Source organism: Lepisosteus oculatus, chromosome 19, assembly GCF_040954835.1.
Source record: "Lepisosteus oculatus isolate fLepOcu1 chromosome 19, fLepOcu1.hap2, whole genome shotgun sequence".
NCBI lineage: Eukaryota > Metazoa > Chordata > Actinopteri > Semionotiformes > Lepisosteidae > Lepisosteus > Lepisosteus oculatus.
Genome location: NC_090714.1, coordinates 16,125,496 through 16,142,590, shown reverse-complemented (window position 1 = coordinate 16,142,590; position 17,095 = coordinate 16,125,496). Strand labels below are relative to the sequence as shown.

General features: G+C 47.0%; 1 protein-coding gene across 7 annotated transcripts in view; it reads left to right on the top strand.

Annotated features, from left to right (window-relative positions):
• Window positions 1–17,095, top strand: part of rhbdf1a (rhomboid 5 homolog 1a (Drosophila)) — a 67,791-nt gene that overhangs the window by 32,355 nt on the left and 18,341 nt on the right. The window contains exon 1 of one of the 7 annotated variants that reach the window (XM_015360377.2): window positions 15,039–16,160. The exons of the other annotated variants lie outside the window; for them this stretch is intronic. The gene's annotated coding sequence lies outside the window, so the exon portion shown is untranslated. Of the gene's footprint in view, window positions 1–15,038; window positions 16,161–17,095 lie in introns of those variants that run through there. 7 annotated transcript variants of the gene reach the window in all.

Genomic DNA, 17,095 nt, shown 5'->3' with positions numbered 1-17,095 from the left:
AAAAAAAGCACAAACAGGTCTCTGAGGGGCTCGACCCGCACCAGGGCCGGCAGTGCTGCCAGTGACAGTGCACCTCAGCCCCAGTCCCTGCTGGTCCTCTGGGCTGCGGCGAAGCTTGCTGCGTGTCAGGAGGCAACTGGCGCCGTGGCCGAGACCGCTGGAGGGGTCTGTCCGCACTTCCCCGGAGATGCAAAGGCACAGGTGGCTGACCCAGGTCGGGTGGGTGTGTGGTAAAACGTATTCAGAATTTTAACAACAGCGGCAAACTTTATTTTTGTGTATAGCCTTTTAAAAGTGGGCTTCTCAAGGTGCTTTGCAGAACAACACAAAGAAAAAAAAACACTTGAGAGGAGATACTGTAGTAGATGGGGCTATGGCTTTTTTTTAAATGGTACAAAAAGGAAGCTTCCTTCTGCTTGTGAAATCGCCTCTCTTTCTGCTGATTTCTCAGATTCCTTCGGGGGCAGAAGACTTATGTGTCCTTTTAATTACAGACTAACGTTGAACTCTGACGTTCTGACTCTGAACAGGGGCTTGGTTTTCTGTTGACAAAATATGGATTGTTGTCCTTGCTGAACGGATGGATTTAGTCTTACAAAATTAACTGCGCAGACTCGTGAAGTTGTGCTTTCTAGTATTAAGCTGGTTGTCTCAAGCTTGTATCTTTAAAAGCCTGAACTGGCGGAGAGCTGGCATCTCTGGGAGAGATTGTGTGATATAATATCTGTCTGTCGGGCAGGGAGGTGAGAGAATAGATATAAATAGAGGTAGTGTCAACTCAGAAGGTATCCCTGGCACAGCTGACAGGAACCCTCCTGGGGCTGTACACTTTGTGCATGAGCATTAGGGGTGAACTGTAGGAAGCCTAACCTGGAAGTGTATGCCTTTGAAAGAAGTATGGCGTACCACGGTAAAAACACAGCAAAGTGCAGCAACACATGGTGAGCTCATGGGAAAGCACGAAGAAGCTTAACAAGGTATAACAAAGTTATTTTTGGACTGTCCCTTTTCAAGCAGTACACACTGAGTTTCTTTCACTCCATTTCATAAGCCCCCGTACGTCATAGGAAAGACCCCTTAACAGAAAGCAAGTCTGAAATTGCGGTGTAAAACAGAAGTCATTCAGAGCAGTCCTGCAAAGACTGTAGGGCAGAACTGCAGTGTAGTGTATGTGACCATCTTCCCAGACTTCCAGAGCAAGCCCGGTGCTCATGTGCTCTGCCTTGTGAGTTATTTTTTTTCAGGAAAATATCTGGATCCTCTCAAGTCAAAGGATCCAGCCGAAAGGCTTCTGATTCCGAAAGCTTTTCCATAAATGGGCGGAAGAGCTCAGTGTTGTGCAGAGATGAGGGAGGTCTGCAGTAGCTCCGTCAGGGAACGGCGAGGGTGGAGGGAGACCCGTTGGGATTAGAAGGGTGGGTGGAGGAGAGTGTAATAATAACACAAATGTGTGGTGAGGTCAGCCTGGTGTAAATTCCTGCACTTCATGGAAAACTGCCTGCTTCTTGACGGAGCAGGGGCTGAGAACTGGGGCCTTACCCCAGTCCCTCTCCTATTGTACTGGGCAGCACGGACACAGCACTGCAAAGTAACGCTCAATGCCTCTCACATGCTGCTGTGTCACTCTTTTTAGACCGGTGCGTCTGTATTTTCTCAAACTTGCCGTGACAATAGCGGTGATGATTTCGGGGATATCAGCTTACCTGCTTTTAATGGGACTGTTGCGAGTTTCAGCAAGATTGTCCTACCCAGTGTGTTTTTTTTTTTTGCCGGCTTTGAGTTTCTCCTCTTGAGTTTGGAGGCTGGGGGATGTAGGTATGCGTGGCTGACAGGAGAAATGGAGAAGGGGTGTCCTGAGAAACAGGCTGGTGAGAGATCTGACAGGCTGGTATCTGGCAGGCTGTCCTCGCCTCTCTGTCGTGATGCTGTGCTGTGCTACCCCATGCTCGTGGGCAGGCTGTAACCCCACTGCTTTTTATAGCTCCTGTCTTCATCTTAATACTGCACATGTAATTCAGAGCAGGAGGAGCTTAACAGTGTTTTTTTTTGTACTTCTTTATTTGTTTATGCGTGTAATGAGAGGTAATTGAGTTTGAGCAGTGATTTTCCTGTTTGCTTGAAATAACACAGCGTTACAGTCTTGTCTGGTTCCAAACAGGCTCCTGGCAATGGGTCTCATTGTCCTGAGTGAGGCTAGTATAGTGCCACCCATGTATGAACACATTACAAGCCTGGTTTACTCCTTTCACCTCTAATTGATAAATTCCATTTATACAGTACTTGCTGCACCTGATCAAGAAAATAGCCACAACATTTTAAACTTCCTATTTGTGTTGTAGCTGGTGACTCTGTCTGCTACACAGGCCCAGTTTCATCAGGTGTCTGCTGCTGTGGCAATGCAGACCACAGCCAACTGTCTCTATAATTAGCTTGTGATTTCTTGGCCCTGCTGTCCAGCAGGACAGTGATGTAAGTGTTTTTCACTTGTGGCAGCAGGTGGCTTGTTTTTGAGCAGAAAGGACATGTTATTGCTTGGAGGGGAGTGGGAGGGGGTGATGTGGGTTTCACAGCTTGTTCAGGGTGACTTCGCAGGGTCACCTGTTGCAGGTGCAGCACTAGGATGGTGAAAAAATAAAATATCACATGTGATTCAGTGACTTTCCCAATGAATGACTTCAGCAGTGCTGCTTTGTTCCAGAGCACCTGCAGATCTGAGCTCTCCGTTCTGTACAATCACGGAGTCCAGCCCAATCCCCAGGAGCTGGGGAGGGTTCAGTTTCCTGCAGTTGTGTTTGTATTCCAGGCACCTCAAGAAATCCGAGTCGCGTTGTTACGACCCGAGAAAGACATTCAGCTCTGTTTCCTAGAGGGATTTCTTTTGCTTTCGTTTCCTGTTTGTCTTTGAAGATTGTAGTTGTTGAAATGAGTAGAGTCTCTCTGTTTGTCTGCTCCTGTGCGTCCCCGATCCCCTCATGAGTCAAAACTCCTTAATTTCCTCCTCTGGCAGGGTAGGGCAATCACTCCTCCCGCTCGCTGGGTGAGGGCCCAGGGCCTCTTTATTCTGAGCAAGTCTACTTGGCTGGGTTTTAATGTTGTGGGAGCTTGCTGTGAATTCCTGACAAGTTTTAATTTCCCAACACACCTCTGTAGAGCCAGCCAGCTGTTGCTTACAACGAGGGTGTTGCCTGACTTGAGAAGTTACACGGATTATTTCACTGCTAAAAAAAGATAAAGCACCATCGGTATTGAGAAAAAAGCCTGACCCCTGCCTGTGTGAACGCTTCAAGTATTAAATATATCTTCTCTTTGCCGTGGCTGGGATACTGACTGTGTGTACAGTGTGTACAGTGTGTACAGTTGCTTTGTAACACCTATTAACTTGAGGAACGCTTGCATTTGGCTTGGAATGCAGGGACGTCACAAAGTTGGTGTGATTAAGCAAAATCCATACTGTATGTAAAGACAGTTTGTTCCAGAGCATTGTTTGGCAGTTTTGGTGTGTGTCATCTGAGTTTTTTGTGTTAGTTGTACTAACTCCAATGTTTCCAGCAGTACTCCAATGTTTCTTTTATGCCCAGATAATTTATTAATAAGTAATTTCCAAAGTGATTTTTAACACAAGGGAGAAATGAAGTTCTACAGTTTAGATAGACCACAGAAGGCACATTGTGCATCCATTATTTTCTTCCTACTGTATCTTTTGCACAAGTTGTACATTTCGTGTATGACATTGTGCAGCATGGTGTAAGATTAACATTTCAATTAATTCCAGCCCAACAAAGGATGCCCTTATGTCAAATGCACAGTTCAAAGATATGACATAATGAGCTGTATTGTGCCTTTTGCACATTCCCAGACAATAGTGACTAACCACATATCATTAACAAAGAGTCAGCTACTAAACTGAGTGGGAAATGAGGCCGTGTCTTATAATCAAAAGGCATTTTATACATTTTGTCTGATTTAATCACGACTTCCAGTTCAGCAACATTCCCCTGGTACATTTCCAGGTGTTTACCTAATGGCATGAGAATTTTTTATTGATTTGTATTTTTTACCAGTTTTATTAATATAACAATAAAGTAATCAGTGCAGGAAATCAGTGGGTCTCTTGACAGTAGCTTTTTTTTGTGTAGACAAGTTTCTTTTTAATTTTTTGTGCATTTTTTCCTCACCCTCGCAAACTGCACACTCAGAATTGTAGCCTTTGTGGATAGGAAATAAAGATGTTTGCTATCAGGAACAGCCGATTGTGCAACGAAATGCAGACGAGAGACGTACGGAATTGCTCAGAGCTGCGCCTGAAATGACACCTTGCTGTTGATTTCCTTCTGGGACATTATGAAGCAGCAGCAAGTGAGGTTTTCATCGGCATGCCCTGGAAATGAACCCCTGGGCCTTGCTGACGCATTCTGTTCTCTAAAACTCCGGGATCTGTCACTGCTGCTGCTGGCAAATCCACAGGGGCCTCTGATTTGGTTTTTAAGCCATATGCATGAGATGTTTCTCTTTACATTTCGAATCGGCCTCTTCTTCCGGCCTTCCACCCGCCATGTTTTGATTTTGAACCTGCACACTTGAGCAGCTCCGCTCGCCCGTGCGCGAACACACACACACCTGTGTGTAGTCATGCCCCCAGGATTGCTTTCCCGCTGCAACGAGAGCAGGGCGAAGGCATTGCAGAGGCGACCCGTGCTGCTCTTGCCAATAATAATATAAGCTTATAAGCGTCTCGCAGCAAGTCATAGTTGGCGCTGCTATGCTGGAAACCGAGGATGTCCAGAACCAACCACAAACCCACCCAGCCCTGGCGGCACTTAGCCAGCTGGGTCCAGGCTCTCTGGCATCGGAAGAATCCTGCACACAGCCCAAGCTCACACCTGCAACGTCAGGGCTATACTGTCCAGCCCATTCTCTGATCACGTGTTGTTATGAAGAGCCACTGGAGAGCTCAATGATCAGCCGATAACAAAAGAATTGGCTTTTGTTATTGTCTCTTGCTACACCTTCAAAATTTAACGTGAGAAATCATTCTTTAGATGAGAACGAACTAGACCTTCATGAATATTTTCAAGAGACTTTCAGGAACTACAGGACGACCTGCTTTCATCCCAGTTGTTACTGAAGATTGGGGTTTGTTGCCTCTGTTACCCCAGGATATGCACTGTAGACAAGTCTGAAAAAAGTAAAGCAGTTCAGGCCACCCACTGATCAAGAGATGGGGGTTTCTTTTTGTGTGTGTGTGTGTCTTTAAACACACAACTGTAGGGCTTAGAAGACAGTGGAATTGGTGATCTGCAGGCATGCCCTTCCTCGGAGGAGATGGTCCTGTACCGCAAGGGGTCCAGACTCCTGCAACTTTGGGGACACCAGCAAGCCAGCCAGTGTGACTGCATTGCAGTGCCACGGCAGTGCTGCGCTCCGGGACTAAGTCTGTGCAAGCCTGCTGGTATCACGTGTTCAGAGCAGCAGAGAGAAGGTCCTGCGGAGGTGGGGGAGGACCGATCGAGCCTGTGGCCTGCTGCCGTGACAGATAGCAGAGGTAGCTCAGACAGAGCATGCACCATCGCTCCAGCTCCCCTACTGGAGCCTGCTCCTTGTTTAATTTGGTCCGGTTAGGTGTTTTGTGCAGCTATGAACGCGGTTTTCTTTCTGTAATCTCGTTGCACAGATTTTCAAAGGGGTGGCGTGTGTAGGTCTAGGACAGTGGCCCTGACATCTTTCATTGCTCTCTCCCCGATTGCCATGTGTCAGGGGCTCGGCATTGCGCTCCTGTTGGAAGCATCAGCTGCCCTGTCTGAGAGTGAAATAACAGATAAACTAGGTGTACAGGTGGAGGGCTGAGAAGTGCCATCTCCGTAGCAGGTGCAAAAATAAACATTGTACCCTGATCTAGAGTATTAATGTGCTACAGATCTTGCACTGCAGTAAATTTACTAGACACTTTTTCACTGCAGAGAATTTTGCATGAGAAGTTTTTGTGGCTTGACTAGCTAACAGCTGGTCAGTGTGGAGCCCCCACTTTCACTGTGGTAGCTGAGCGAGTATCAGGTCAGCGCAGAGACCCTGGGTACAGATTTGTGGATCTGATCAATGTGGGTGTACAATAACCCCCTTTGTGAAGGAGCACCAGGCTGATATCATGCTGGAAACTATTTAAACGGAGATCACATGTTGTTTAGGCATGCTGGGAGGAATCCCTTCTTAGCTCACTTAACAGGAAAGCTTCTGACTTTTTATAGACAATAAACTGTTTGTTGGTAGACCCAAGAAAGGCGGATTCTTGTATGAAGCAATACTTGAAGGATATCTTCTTCTTTTTCACAGGATTCTGTTAGGGTATCATAATAACAGATACTCGGTAACCAATATAGTGTAGAATATACAATATATATACTATGGAATATAAAAAGATAATCAAATAGCTCTGCTGCACTTAAAAGTAAGCAGTGTGAATTTACATTTATTAGAATACTTGTGCACTGTAGTTGTGTTATTCGATATTCATTATGGGAAGCCTTATTGCAGGGCCAATCATGCGCTCAGATCGTGCTTGATGACTTAACATTCGGGTTTGAAGGGTGAATGTTATATGTTTTAAAACGCTGAAATATTGAATTCTTAATAATAAAGAAGAGGATTCTTAATATTATTGTATCAATAAGATAGAGATATGATTTCTAAAACCTTGCAAACTTTAATTCTAACAAAATCGGTTTTCTTCATTCAAAGGTCTGCTGATTTGTGCTGTAGAGGCTCAGTATTAGTGACTGCTGACTGTGCTGTACGAGAGCCGGGCCGGGACACGTTAACATGGCGTCTTAGTTGTCACACTCAGTCCCCATTTGAATACGACAACTTTTCTGCCCCTTTTTTTGGTATCGGTTTGTCTTGTAGCAGTGCGCTGTCTGAAATCCCGCGGGTGATCTTCCACTCCGTGGCGTGGGCCGCGCGCGGCGCTGTGCGCGGTGTGCGCAGACATCTTGGCTGGCGTGGCTTCCTCCCACTGTTCCACTGAGGCCGCTTTCAGGGGCGTCTAGTTTTCCTGCGTGGGCCAACAGCCGCTGGAAGATCAGACAAGACCCCTCGGAAACACGAGCAGCCATGCCAGGCGTTGTGAGAAGCTGGGAATGTTCAGAGCGTGGCGGGTGGAATCACCCCCACACTTTCCAAGTCCCAGATAGCAGCTGTCTCCCAGCAGAAGATAGAGAACTGTCCTACAGCACATTGTGTCTGTCGTTTTTTGTCAGTAGATGTTCTACTGCAGCCAGCAGGAGCCGGAAGCTGAAGAGCCTAATATTACAGTGGGAGATCACCCGTTTGGCAAATTTGACAAAGCAGAACTGAAACCGTTTTGACGCAGAGAGGATTGAATTGTCATGACCTCATTATGCCCTGAGCTTTCGCAACAAACATTTGCTGTGACTTGATCTGGAACAGGGATGCCCAGTCCTAGTCCTGGTCAGCCACAGTACTGCAGGGCTGCATGCTAATATCGTCAATTTCCAAAGACCTGAAACCATTCCAATTTGACCATGTAAGCTGGTGAGTTGCCCAGCCAAGTGCTTGAGAGACCACAGGCTCTTCGACGACATGCAGGAACTGCGATCCAGTTGACAGTTTTGTCATCGCCATTTAAAAACAGAAACCCCCGCTGACAGAAACTGAAGCTGCGATTCGTGTCAGAGCCGTGCCCTGGTCCAGGGTGCTCCGCGCTCTGCGAGAATGCTGTCGTAGTTGTCGGAAAGAATGCTCAACACACCGGAGATCTCAGGCGGATGTTCTGCGATATTTTTGTCCACTCATTTGCCTGCACGCAAGGAAAGTGACGACTGCAGGGAGCCGGGAGGACAAGACCCAGTGAAGACGCGCTCGGCTTTCTTTCAGTCCGGCTGTGGGGGACTGGGGGACCAGCCAGCTGAGCTGTCTGTGCATCGTGATGGAGTGTCCCTGCGCTTAGAAAAGGAACACAACTGGTCTTTGAGAGACAGTAAACTGACACAGATTTAAGAAACAAGTGAAATGTTTTCACTTTGTCTGAGAAGGCAGAACTGATCTCGTACCGGCATTCTGACTTCTCCGTCACAGGATGAAAACCTGCTGGAGTTGGAGGAAGTGTCCGGATTCTCAATTGTTCCTGTCCCTTTCCTCATTTGGGGAGCACTGCTGTTTCTCTCTTGTTTTCCTTCATAGGAACTAGTTGGGTGAAGCAATATGAATGTTATCATAAAGCATGATTAGAGGGGTGTGACGTTTGCCAACGCATTGCAACTGCTTTACAGCACCATAGAGATGACTAAAAAGTAGCACAAAATAATACTGTCATTATATTTTGTATGATTTATACATAACATATAATATTGTATACTGAGTATATATAGGCAATGTGGGAATTATATCAGCTTTTGACTAGGTTAATTCTGGAGCCCATAAAACTGTAAAATATATGCCGGATTCAGTAAATGTGACATATTATTAAAATAAAATAAGGAGACCATACATATATTACAATAGCAATTAATCTTTTAGGATTTAAATCTACATTTACTCTTAATGGCATACACATTTATAGCCATTTCTAATGTGAAATGTGTCTAAAAAGCCTTTTCTAATGCTGAAAATGGTGATAATCCTATTACTGGTTTATTTTTTCCTTTAAAAGAGGGGGCAGTCCCTGTTAGGTGTCGGTTGAAATCCTCATGCGCTGGGTACAAAGTAAGTGAATGCACAATGTCACGCTGCCACTGAAGATATTTCCTGTTCACAGCAGGGCTGGTAGCAGCAGGCTCATGCCATAAGCTCGGTTCTTTGGAAATACTAACTGATGATGCACTGCAGGAAGATGAAGATTCAAAACGTAAGGTGTGAATAGGAAAGCAGATATATATTTTTTTTATTGTGTGACCATTCTAGAGACCATTGACTCCTTCCAACGTGCGATGCACAGCGTTTTTATCCATTCCTACAAAAACAAATAAAAGGATCAGATGTACAGATGTGTGCGTTAGAAATCTATAAGAGGAACTCATGTGAACGCTCTGGGTCAGACACCCCAGAGCCATGAATGAACAGCAGTACTGTAATGAGGTAGATGATTGCCTTTTTAATGACAGGTGTGCAATGAGTCCACCTCATGTGATGGCTTTGAATGTTTAGATCAAAGCCACAGTGACTCTCCAAGGCATACCAGTTTGGCACCTGGCCACACGCTTGACTGAGTGATAGTGCAACTGTCATGGAATGTCTTCATGCTCTCTTACTCTTTCACAGTTTTCTCAGTGTTTGCCCAGATTTAAAAACATCTAAAACAGCTCATAAATCCCACCATAACTGAGAAAGCAGTCTTGCAGTTAAATCTCTGTTTTTGTAGCCTGGCTTTAGAGAATGTGCTGAAAGGCACCTCCTTTTTAAGATGCTAAACTCCAGGCTTTGTCGCGACTGGTAATTGACTGGTAATTGCTTGCTCGTTTTGTGTCGGAGTATTGTGTTAGCAAAGGCAATAATTCAGTAGCACACAGTCACACTGCAAGTCAAGGTCCGGTCTAGTTTTTCTGCAAACAAAGCTTAATGAAGTGGAACAGCTTTGGTTCTTACTGCCCAGAGTTATGTGAAGTATTTCCTACCATGTGAAGAACATTTTGCCAGGCTGTGTGCCCAGACTAGCTTAAAACTGTCGAGCTGGGCGTTCTCTGGTTTCCCCAAAGCACTGTAAAAATTCCTATTTGCTTCAGCTCCATGTGTTTGTAAAAGGCCAGGTGCCAAAAAACATGCATTGATTCTCCTTAAGGTTTAGAACACATAATGTGCTTTTTCCACCCTCCGCTGTGCTGCTTGTTGCCTGTTTACTGCTGCTCTGTGGGACGTAACCTGCTAATTAATAGATATCCCCTTGCTTCAGTGTTTTTTCCTTTCCCCTTGTATTTTTTTTTATATTGGGACACTGTCCTGCTGTTGCCAATTGAAAGAAGAATTTCTTAGGAAACAGTTGAAACTGAAAATGACAATCCATATTTGAGATGCTCACCTAAACAGAAAAGTACTCCTCTTGTCTGAGTACTCCTCATGCCTACATTGCAAGATTTCAGTTCAGGTTGTGAAACCTTTTCTCCGCTGTGCAGACTCTCAGCTCATGGTGCTGTTCTTGGGATAACAATCTCGGAAGAAGGGCAACTGTTAGGTCAGAGGAGGAAGGAGATTAGGCACAGAAATACAAAAAGAGTGATTACCTTTTGAATCGGCTAGTAATATCAAGCAGGCTAGGTGCCAGATCAGATACTGTTTGATCTTTCTCTTTCCCCTGCTCCTGCCGTCTGGAACAGTGCTTTCTTTTGGTTGTTACTTGCATGAGCTCAAGTCAGGCTGCGCAGCGCGTGGCTCTTTAACAAGAATGCCCTGTTTGCGCAACGCATCTGAAAAGCTCAGCCAGTGACCATGGGACCATCATGGGACCTGCCTTCCTGACAGAAGAAAAAGAAATGAGCACGTTTAATATTACGGGAACCCTTGCTTTGACGCAAGCGAAGCTAATTTCGCTTCTTCTCTGCAAAAATAGCTGTGGCTGCTTTTGTGAGGAGTTGGCATATTAAAAATGCTAAATATTGTGGCTTCTGTGCCTTAAAGTTGCTCAGGTCTGCACTGGGTATGGAGAAACCTCCTGGGAGCAAACCTTTAAGGGAAGCATAATTAAAAGCATGTGCTATTGGTCTGCTCAAAATGTGTTTAGGGTTGGCTTAAGACCTCCCTGGATTACTGTTCTCTTTTTAAATGGCATAAGGAAATCCTCCTGAATTACACAAAGCTCTTGTTTTCAGGATTGATCCCCTGATAATAACACACAGGTGCTTAATGCAACCCAGAGAGGATTCGCAGTGCTGATGAAATTCAGCACAGGCGCGCCCTAACAGGATCAGGGTTACACTGGTGCCATTGACTATACTGTGAACGTGATGGAAAGGCAACCCAAGTGTATGTCACATAGAAGAAAAGTACGAATTACGGTACAACGGGTGGGCTGGGAAACACTGTGCTGAACTGCAAAAGTACCTTGGTGCAGTGCCGTTCCTTGCTTAAACATTGCTCGTTCCCCTATGTGATCACGCGTGACGTTAATGTCGTTGCAGAGAAAAGGCTAGCATAGGCTTGAGGCTTTGTGCCTTTGAGGAACTGATACAGACAAAAACAGAAAAATTGGATCTTTTTAAATTCGGTTCTGTTTTTTCCAAAGGAAGGGTCTGGAGAAGTGATTTTCGGTGAGCTGTGGTACAGCTGGCGCGAACGCGCTGGAGAACAGTGTTCACGGGGCCGGGACGGGCTCCCTGCCTCACCGCCCTGGACAGGACACTCTACTGCCGGGAAGGAAGTGACCGGCAGTCCCTCCTCACAGATAAATGAGGTCGTCCATCAGGGTGCGCCCTTCTTGACAGCGTGCGTGCTTCTGTCTCGTGGTGTGGGCCCCCCATTCTAGTGCTTTACTTGTGTGAGGTGGATTATCACCCACAATACAGCCCCACCCCCTCCAAATGGAACATCTGTTAAGCAGCGATACGAAGGGCTAGTCTTCAGTCGAGCACAGTCCTGCCTGTTGATGTTGAAAAAGCCATGTTCATAACAGGAAGTGACTGGAAACATTCTCTGCTCAGTAGAGACAGTGCAGGGTTTTGCTCCCAGCTGATAGGAGCCGGCGGAAAATGTGCTTGATTAAAAGCGAAGCTATCCGTGAGCGCTTGAGCATTTTAAAACAATCGGGGCGGCTGTGGGGAAATCACAGAGATGCATTTGACGGGGGGAAGCTTAAGCGGCAAAAAACCAAAACAAAATAAAAAGCAAACCGGATTTGTTTCCATTTCGGTAGCGAGTGGGATGCCAGCACCAAAAGAGGCACGCGAAGGAAAGGGTTTTCTCTTTCTTTTAGCAAAGCAGATGGGGACGACTGTGAACGTTAAAAAAAAAAAAACGATTTCAGTTGTGCAATCTGGGAAAATAAAAGGCAACAAAGGAAAAAGTCAATAGTGAACACAGCTGCAGGAAAAAGCCCGGCTGTTTTATATTCAACAATTGGTATGAGATGAAAAGTGGGAGGTGGCAGCCGGGGAATAAGAGACCATTGATAACTCCACAACGAGGTGCAACAATATCCCTTCCCCCTTTCTCCCTGTTGTGACATGCTGCGATTGGCACGTGACGGGCGCCCTGACGTTCACCTGCGGCTCAGCTCCGGCAGGCGTTCCGGGCCAGTGACAAGTCCGCGAGAGGGATCTCATCTGCTTGTTCCTGTGCCGGAGAAAACTCCCGCCTTATCCTACCTGCCTGGGCTCTCCGTGCCCTGGCAGGCTTTTCCCAAGCTGCCTGCTGGCGGGCAGAGGGACTCGCGCCTGTCTGATTCCCCGGCCTGTGTTTTGTCTGCTGCTGTGTCCCGGCTTGTTCTTCCGAGCAGGACAGAACGATGGTACAATCAAATCAGGCATTCTGCGACGTGCGGAAAAACAGCAATTACAGTAGGGAAAGCCGGATTTGTGATGTTTCTGTTTGTTTTTTAAATGGGAACGCTTTAGATCTTAGTGTGCGGCAATTAAGTACAGGAAACAAATCCCACACTCTGGAGCCAGTGTTCAAAGCTCGAGTCTAAGACTGGCAAAGAAATGCAGCAGTCTAATGTTTTCAGAATATATTTTTTAATATATTTAACATGACATTTAGTTGAGGTTTTTTTTAGAGCTTATTGAACTGCATAAGTCAGTTGAGGACACCCTTGCATGTATTTCTACAGTAGGGTGTTTACCGGACTAGCCTGAGTGAAGCAGCTGGCTCAGGGGCACGCCCACCCAGAGCCCTAACCACTTCTCCACGCTGCTCCAAGCAAAAACTGCTGTCACTGTACTCTCTCTTGAAGTCTGCAGGACTGTGCTCATTTAAGGTGTGTACATCCTGTGATTCTGTCATTAGGATTCTTGTCCGTTCATGGGGAAACGCAGTTGGGGGCTTCAATAAATGGCTGTAAACCACATGACCAGAAGCTGCTGGAGCGTCTGTGTGTACCTGCAACAAGACGACAGAGCCCTGCTTGATGTGGGCCTGCTGGGAACTGGATTTCCTGCCGGTGCTGCAGAGAATCGTCTTCCTTCACTTGGAGTGCAGTCTGGGACAGTTTGAGGTTGCCCCACTGCTGCAGAAGATGTTCCGTTTTTTCGAACCTTAATCCGACCGTTTGCTTTCTCCACATTAGTTCTTGCGGGGGCCTGGCTGGGCAAGTGCACAGCTGGAGAACGGCTTCTGAGTTGCAGCTCGGACTTGATCTTTTGACTGGAGCTTTCTGCCACAGGCGGCCCTTTGTTGTGTCTGAGAAAATGGCAGCGTTCGCCCACGTCATTGAGGCAGACGGAGAGCTCGCGTAGGAGCCAAGGCCCTCTTCCGTCTGCACTGCAAAGAGATGAAAACCTTCGGCAGATGAGCCATCCAGAGGCCTTGGAAGGAGGCCGTGTTTTAAATTCCAATATTCTCCGACACCCTCGAGGAGGAAAACTCCTTGAAATTCCCCTCCTTGTTCAAGGACTTTCTGATGAGAGCGGCCGGCTCGCCGGGCCTGGAAAAGACAGGTGCAGGCTCTCGCGTAACTGCAGAGCAAACGGGAAGAAACACAAAGCGGATACAGCTGTGTCCCAGCAAGGAGACGTGGGGGGTGATTGCAGAATGACACCCTCGCTCACTGATGGAGCAGACCTGCCATCAGTCAAAGGAGCTGTGGTTTGAGAAGAGGGCAGGTTGATGGGCCGTTTTCTACAAGCTGCCCGCGTCCTCTGTCCCGTCTTTTCTGCTCGTTGGTCTCAGTTTTCCCGATCCTTTCCGGTTTGACCTGATGATGTGCGGGAGCTACGGATGAAAACTGCAAATGCACAAAACCGTCCTCCTAGACGGCCTGCCCTCGGCCAGCCGGGCCCTGGAGTCTGTGACCGTGGGCGCCGACAGAGAGACAGATTGATGGCTTTGACGGCAGCCAGTGACATTCCTGCTCCCGCCACACAGACAGCGTGGCCGGCGGGTGGGAGAGGGGGCACACCGGGGGGGATGCTTCTGGGCTGGTCACAGCTACACGCCAGGGGAAGCCAAGCGCACTGTAAACGAGAGGAGCAGACGAGGCAGGAGTGAAATGCAGAATGAAAATAAACTCAAGGGCTCCAGGGAATGTAGTCGAATTCCTTTGCTGTAACTTATTAAGGAAAATACAGTACGCATTCTGCCGCAACGCGTTCTGGAGATCACTGATCTTAGCTGCACTTACGTTGGGCCTCCCAATACAATCTCTCTGTCTGTGTAGATAGAACGTAAGGAAACGTAATCCAGGTGCTTTGGAGGCTCGACAGCTGGGGAGATGGCACAGTCCGGTGTGTTTCGGAGCCGCTGAGCTGAGCAGAGGCGCGTCACAGCGGTCTGTGATGATCGGACGGACACCAGATAGGCTAGTTTCTGGGGCTCTGCAACTGGCCATCGGTCCAGGTTACAGCGAGGGCGCAACACGTAGGTGGTGCACCGGCAACTGAGGTGCCAGGGTGAAATGAACTGTGCAAACGCGCTGATCGTTCCTTGCGCTCCGTGTTTCCCCCTTTGCCAGTCGGCCGCTCGCAGCGGTGAGCGGGACCCATGATCGCCTGCGGCCCGGCGGCGACAGCGAGGCCCGGCCTCAGACAGGCTCCCCTGCTCGGTCGGGCGTCTTTGTTCCCGCCGACGGCCGGCTAATCCGGCCTCTGCAAGCGTGCCTCCCCTGGACAAAAGAGACGGAAAGGTCCACCCGCATTCCTGGCGGCCCCGGCCGCGGAGACGTCAGGGATTACATCATGGCATTGCCATGCCGGGGCTGTGGGACCTGCTGGAGCGAGGGGGTGCCAGGCCGGCGCTGGGCTCGTGTGGCATGGCCTCCCGTGGCTCGCTGCTGGGCAGCGCTGGCAGCTCGGGATGGAAGAAGACCCCCCCACCCCCCCATCCCTTGCAACTCCTTTTCCACTCACAGGTAGTGGGTTAGTGGGATCTTGCAAAACTGCAAGGGAAATGTTTTGTTCAAGAGTGTGAAAGCTTTGGCTTTGAACTCGGATGGCGTTTAATTGCTTTTCCTGTGTGGAAATCCCCTTGGTGGCATGATGTCAGACGACCTGAATTCCTGCCCGCACAGAGCTTCTGGCTCGCCATCAGCCAACCAAAGGTTAAGATGTTTCTTCATCGCTTTTGGTATTACCTGGCAGAAACCTCTGAAATACCTAACTGGAAAACATTTCAGGCATTTCAAAGGTCAACTAAAATCTCAAGGAGAGAGAGAGAGAGAAGAGAGAAAACATATTGGCTGAACTTGTTTGAGAATCTTTCGCTTGGTCTTTTTTAGAATGGCGTGTTGGATGTTTTTGGAGTGACTTACAGTAGTATGTATAACACCCGCTGTTTGTGAGCAGCTTTCCAAGGAATGACCTGTCTGTTGTGACTTATTTCTGACCTTGCATCTCTCATTGCCCACAGCCTGGGAGAGGAACTGATGTGTGTGGATGCTGCCAGGAGCCCAGTGTGGATCTGATCCTCTGAGGTTCATCCGTGCAGAATTAATTCAACATGTTTTAAACCAGTGCTAATCCCCCACCCCTCCAACCCACTTCCAAGGCAACCACAGAGCAGGAGCATGTGATTGTGTGTAGGTTCCTTATATTTCTCCTCTGGACGAGAAGTTGTTTTATGCTTCGATCTCTTTTCAGTAAAGGTGTTCTGGCAGTGCACAACACAGTGACCATTTGGTAGTGTGTAGTTAATTGATCCCAGGATCTCATCCAGCTGTTACCCAGAAGAAACCAGTGTACCATCTTCAACAACATGACTGGGTGGCTTGTTCCACACTCCCACAACCCTCTGGGTAAAGGTCTATCTGTCCTTGGTTATAAATGCACTTCCGTGTAGTTTCCACTTGTGTCCTCTGGTTTATGTTTCCCTGCTCATTCTGAAGAACTTTGCTGGGCTGATTCTGTCGATGCCTTTGACGATTTCAAACACTTGTATCGAGTTCACTTGTGTCCACAGTTTAGGACTAAAAAGTTCAGTTCCTTCAGTCTTCAGAGAAGACAGAGGTGACTACGCTCTAAAGGACATGGACCTGAGTGCTCATTCTAATCCCATCAGCCTTATTTCAGATTGTAAGTGTTTTCTTTTTTTGTCTGAAACTTGTTTTTGTACTGCACGTGTTCTGACACCGCTATCTGTGTAATGTGGAGCTTGGCCCTTATGAAGGACAGGAGCTGTGTAATTCATACATGCATCCATTTGCTGATTGGTTGATTGATTTGTTGAATGATAGATGTACTTTTTGGCTGATTGATTGATTGGATTAATCAATGGATGAACTGCTTTAATTGAGTGAAACGCTATAGTTGACCTTGTAGCATAGGATGCAACAAGCCTGCAAATTGGTATCTATTATGATGTAATGAAAAGATACCATGTTTATGGAAAATCTTTTAATTTTTCATTCGAATTTTTGTTTCCCGTGGGGATGAAAGAAGATGGAGAGACAGATTTATTTCTTTTCTAAATTTTAGGAGTGGTTTCTGGTCCAAGAGCCCAAAACGTTGTGGAATATTAAGTGGTGCATTTTTGGAAATATGTTTTCTGGAGAAAATACCAAATTCAGTTCAAACACACTGAATGATCTTGTAATAATAGCCACTTTGGTGCAGAGAAAATATTGATGGCTCTTTCTTAAACGGTTCAGTGTGCTTTCAGCACATAAATAAACAGTTGTGGTCTCTGCCTTGTCTTTCTGGCAGCATCGGTTCAAGTGTCTGACAGAGGTTTGGATAAACTGCTGTCGGATTGTCCTGCTTGATTGCTGTGCTTCTGGGAATTTTCGAAGTGTGAGCCCCACCTAGTGGTTAGTGATTGACTGGAAGCTGGAAGTTGCTGGCGAGGAGGCTAAGAGACAGTTCTGTTTGGCTCCAAAAGCACGTCTGGTCCCCAAGATTGAAATTTCAGACCATGTGAATAAATGCCCAAAACTGATTCTTCTCTGCTGGCCTCTGTTTTTCATTACAGATGTTCTTTTGGAAAAGATTTTTTTTATTTTTAGCTTCAG